Source organism: Anneissia japonica, unplaced genomic scaffold (genome assembly GCF_011630105.1).
Source record: "Anneissia japonica isolate Jap-2015-1 unplaced genomic scaffold, ASM1163010v1 scaffold287639_len43220_cov91, whole genome shotgun sequence".
Classification (NCBI taxonomy): Eukaryota; Metazoa; Echinodermata; class Crinoidea; order Comatulida; family Comatulidae; genus Anneissia; species Anneissia japonica.
Genome location: NW_022707660.1, coordinates 4,567 through 10,260, shown reverse-complemented (window position 1 = coordinate 10,260; position 5,694 = coordinate 4,567). Strand labels below are relative to the sequence as shown.

The 5,694-nt window shown below is 33.4% G+C and overlaps 1 pseudogene; it reads right to left on the bottom strand.

Annotated features, from left to right (window-relative positions):
• Nucleotides 1–22: 22 nt before the first annotated feature.
• LOC117106389 overlaps nt 23–5,694 on the bottom strand; it is a 9,924-nt pseudogene continuing 4,252 nt past the window's right edge.

The window sequence follows — 5,694 nt, the reverse complement described above, 5'->3', positions numbered from 1 at the left end:
TGTGTATAAGAGACAGACTACATGCCATCCTGTAATGTTGGTGAATGTCTAGGGGATCATGTTAATAATTCAACACTCACTGCATGTGGAGAGCTGAAAACTAGCTACAGAGTACTTTTGGGCTGTAATACCTTCTGTGCAGGGATCGTCTCAAAATTTCCGTTTTTTTTTTTTAACTAAAAGAAAATGTTTTTTCTTGCTAATTTTTCACTAGACAACCGGGCAACCGAGTATAAATAGGGTAGTCCGGAGCGGGTTTTTTTTATTTTTTTTATTTATTTTTTTTTTGTGATATAAGGGGGACACGCGTCACAGGCGCCCCCACCCCCATAAATCCGCCCCTGCGTATGGACATTATTAGATAATATTTTACAAATTTACAGATCTACGACTCTGACGCTGCTCGCAGGCATCTTCGTAGGAACAACAGACGTTCCCTGAGGCTTGTCATTGACATGCATTCTAGTTGTGCACTTGGGGCTACAGGAAGGACTGCTAGCAACCACCAAGTCCATCCGGGGCCATCAGGTGATTCTAGCGGCTTTTCCGGTAACGCTGGCATTCCTCTGTAGTGTTTAGAGATCCGTGAACGAAAGACGGGCCTAAGGGCATTGAACCATGACGAAGCTTCACTGTATACCGACTGATGTAATGTGTTCAGTTGATTAATGTCATCCTCTACAAGAAAGAAATTGATAAAAAGTTGGATAAGCTACGTATGACCAAATTCAACATGGCAATGTTTAATGTATGTGAAAATTTAGTACGAGAACATAATGCTCAGGAATAGAAAACGAGCAAATAATTAGAAAGTCTTCATTTAAAATGTATTCTCAAATTAAAACATAACTGGGTTGTGAATGTTATATAATGGTCAAACTTGATTTTCACAGAGTTTTCCTGAAATTCAAAACCAGATCAAATACTGTTCCATTAAGATCTCAAACCCACTATTGGTTTACTGATCATGACATCAAATGCACATTATGTACAAAGGGAGAAGAGGATATGGCACTTGTTTATCACCGGAAATCTTGAAATCAAGCTGTAAAATGGCATTGGGTAACATTGGATAAGTACTGCAAAGCATATATTAAGAGTGTGGCGATCACATAACCTACTTTTAAGAACAATCTGAGTCAGAATATACAGCATTGCATGATTTTAATCTTAAGTCTTATTCTTAGCACATTAAAACCATTTTAAACACCCTATATATATAATATTTTTAAATGTCTATTATTTAATAAATTTAATACATTTTCTTGATGTTTCATATTTTTTTCTTTAAAAATCTGTAGTGTGCAAAAGACAATTTTTTTTTTGTTTCTTAAACGTATATTGGACAAAATAAATGATGTGGATAGCAGCCTATTCTACCAATTTAATGTACAGTTTCTAATAAATTTTAAAGTCGTCTTAATCAAAATTTTAATCTTTTTGCACATTTTAACTGTTCCTGTTTTACTTTTATTTTTAAAAATTTGAATGGTGTTAAATGCTTAGTTTAAAATTAATTGATTTTAAATTTCTTTGTACATTTTATTGAATTGTCTTTTAAGCTTTCTCTTATTTCATTCATTTCATTTATTTATTCGACCAATACACATTTAAAAAAGGTACAGTACAACAAAAATTATTAATAATAATATTATTAATATTAATAATTATTATTAATTATTATTATTATTATTTCTGTATATATGCATCATTTGTTGTGTGACGTATGCCACTGATTTAATAGTGTAGTTTTCAAATGGCGTTATTATTATATATTATGAATGTCACAGGTCACTGTAAAATGTATTCATCCAAAAATGAACCATCATCAACACTTCAAATACGATAAATGGTGCAATGACGAAGTCTCTTTAAATTGAGGATTAAAGAATTCCGTTATTTAGTCATGAGAAGACTATTTGAATGTAAACCTAATACCTTGTACAGTGTCATCTTCAATAAACCTGACATTGGCTGTGTTGTACCCTTCACGCATTCCCCGACACAACACTTTGAATCGCCTCCCCCCTACATTTGTAATTATTGACCTTCCATCTGGCAATGTTTGCACTTCTTGAATTTTCAGCATGCAACCATAATCAGAAAATCTAAAAGAAATGGAAAATTAAATTTAGTTTTAAATATTATAATATATATTTTTTTATCACATTATCTTTATCGAATAAAGTACTTGTTTTTCAACTTACCAGTCATGTTTATTTATTACTAATATATATATTTTTTCATATTTAAAATTGCTCTATCATGGCCTGGGATCACATATTGGCTGGTTGTTTGTAATATATCTTTTATTTGCAATTTCTAGTGTTGTTCAGGTTTAGCGAAGGCACTTGGCTGAGGGTTTTTTGGGTTCTACCGAAGGCATTCTGCTGGGGCTTCTTCAATTCTAGCGAAGGCACCTGGCTGGAGCTTCTTCAGAATCTAGTTACCAGTGTTGTGTTGCAAAAAATCTCCTGTGTAATTTTTCATTGTCTTAAGATAAAAACTCAGTACTCACTCATTTTGTTCTGATGGAACACACATTCCAAATTGCCTAGACCCAGACTCAATACACTGACGAATCATCAACCTATATCGAGGCTCAAAGATGTGCAATGGGCAGGGGATTGTGGGAAATGCAATCGTACAAATGAATAGTGGGATCACGGACTCTCCATGGCCTTTAGATGCCCTGTATAAGAGAAAAATCAATATGTAAAATAGGTTATGCTAAAATTGTTTTGTATCCTTCTTTTTTTCAATGAAAATCACATACATTAAAAGAACTAAATCACATTATTATTTGTTGAAATATGAAGAAGACTGAATAAATCATCAATTCAAAAATATATATTCTAGCAGAAATGAACAAAACTGTAGGTTGTTTTAATCAAACATCAAGATTCTTACCCCCGTAATTCTTCCATTTCTTCCGCATGGATCTCCTCTCGTTCATGAAACTCTTTCTCAAAGTACTGTTTTATTATTTTTTGTATCAGAACATTGACTGAAAATTTCTTGCTTGCTAAATACTGTAAAAGAAATAAAAATATTGTCTTTGGTTTGATACATGTAGTATAATTTCGCTCCTCTAATAATTAACCTGGTATTAACTTTAATAAATAAACCTAATAACAAATGAAAATTAAAATTTCTTTGATTTGTATTGAATTTTAAAAATAAGTATGCAACTTGATATACTGTAATAGTGTCTTTGTAATTAAATGTTGGGCATAGCATTTTAAAAATAAATTCTTAACATAATGATTCTACCAACACATTTAAAATATGCTAAAAAAAAATTCCACTTATTTTGGCCCGGAGGCAAAATTGCATGTAAAATTACAATGGAGTTGAGGAGACATGTGATTTCCAGTCCCCCACTACCCCCACTCTGTATCTTAAGATACAGTGAACAATTACTTTATTGCTTTTATGCAAAGTGTGATTAGAATTACCTCTGTTAAGGAGTGCTTGCATAGCGGACACCGAGGATTATGATCCAAACACCTATTGAGACAACCTGTACAGAAGGTATGACCACACGGTGTTGTTACAGGTTTGTGAAGCAGCCGAAAACAAAGGCTACATTCGTAGTCGCTTCGATTTAGAAGGTGCAGTGCAATCAACCTTGGTTCACATGGTTTCAACTCTGTACCTACAAATGAAGATAAAGAATGTTTTCATTCCAAGGGTTTCAACACATTAACTGCCAAGACTTTTCTCCTACTTTCATCTCATACACCATGTTATCAAGGGCGCCACCATAATTATGAAAACATGTCATTCCACTGTAGTGAAATCACTAATTCTGGGTCCTTCACTGAACCTCCAGGGCAAAGTTTGTGCTCTTACGACCACTGCCAGAGAGTTTACGTGCAATACAATAGTGGAATGTTGGAGATGTGTGGACGTGAATGCAAGTCCCTGGCAGCGAACGTATTAAAGTGCTTCACATTATCACACCAGTCATCGGATCAAATACCTTACTAACAATCTGTTCCCTGGGACGGATTCTATAATGTTGTGCGACTTCTCAGTTATTATGGTATAATCATTATGTATAAAAGCATTTATAAGAACACTGAAATTAGACATACCAGTAGTAGGGTCAGAATACTTTCGTTTCTTTTGAGCCCACACGGCACCAATATCAAAGGCATCTGAAAAAATATAAAATTATAATTCAAATTAAATCTCATGCTAAAATAAAAACTTCAGTTACACCCCTTTTTCCCCCAGTTTTTAAATATTAAAAAATCTGTATCTCATTCACCGTTCCCAGTTTTTCGTCAAGCAACTTTTTCTGTCTTAGAAAAATCAGTCCTACAACATATCAAAAAATGTTTTTCCTCCGGAGCTTGACTTTAAATCTCTCGCTAAAGTAAAAACTAAAGGTTGCACCTAATCCAGCCACTCAACAATGTATTTGGGATACCTTTTCCCCAATACTAAATTGATATAACAATATCTAATGTGTCTCTTTCATAACAAATTGTTTCCTAATCATTGTAAAATATTTAATTATTTATTAATTAATTAATAATTCATTCATACCTTTGGTTTTTACTTCATCTTTACAGTAAGTGTCTTCAGAATTGCTTCCTGATTTAGAAGCTAAGCTCTTGCTCACCTGTACAAAAACAAATTAAAATTATTTCAATCATTCAATCAATCAAGCAATAAAAAGTCTTTTCCACCTCCCCCGACCCTGTTATTATCAACTCTTTTCCACTCCCCTCTGTTATGAACAACTCTTTTCCACCCCTCTGTTATTAGCAATGCTTTTCCACTCCCGCAACAACTCTTTTCAACCCCCTCTGTTATGAAAAACTCTTTTCCACTCTCTCTGTTATTAGCAACTCTTTTCCACCCCCTCTGTTACTAACAACTCTTGCTTAAACCATGGAGGTATTATTTAGAAAATCACCTGGCAACAGATTCATTTGACTCAACATACCAATGTGTCCCACGCTGATCTACCTTATTATTAACAATTTTTTGGATTAGCAAGTACTTGGCAACAGCAGGATTTTATATGCTTCAACACAGCAGTTTTGCTATAAACCATTTGATTAAACCCATTGGATTTTTTCAGACTTTTAGTATGTATATGTGTACATTTCAAGAACAGATTCAGAAAAAAATTTCTGTTGCAATTAGTTATGTGTTGATTACAATTTTGTCTAAAGATTGACTGCTTCAACTATGAAGCTGAGGCGGAAAATAAAACTGAAAACTACTTTGACTTTGAATTGAATTTTCGAATAGTTAACCATCGTTAACCCTAAAAATCCTCAATCATTCCTTAATTAACATCTGTTAAAATTAGAATTGTTGAGTTTTATCCTATTTATAGCAAATTCAAGTTGAAATACACCATACTTTTAAAGCTTATGTAAATGTTTTATTAAATTTGAAACTTTTTTTTTTATAGAAAATATTAATATATTTGGTATTTTTTGAAAAATATGTATTTTCTTCAAGGTAAAAACGATTGCGCAGCCATAGTAATTGACTGTAAGTAGTACGAATTGAGAAAAGAAGGTGCTCTCCATTTCGCTATGTTCAATTTCTTGGTAAACTAAGCCCGTTGAGCATTTGTTGGCGGGGAACACATTAGACTTCAAAGGCACCGCGCAATCATTTTCATGCGGCTGCTTTGTTCTTGGCTCATTTGCATAGCGCTATGCG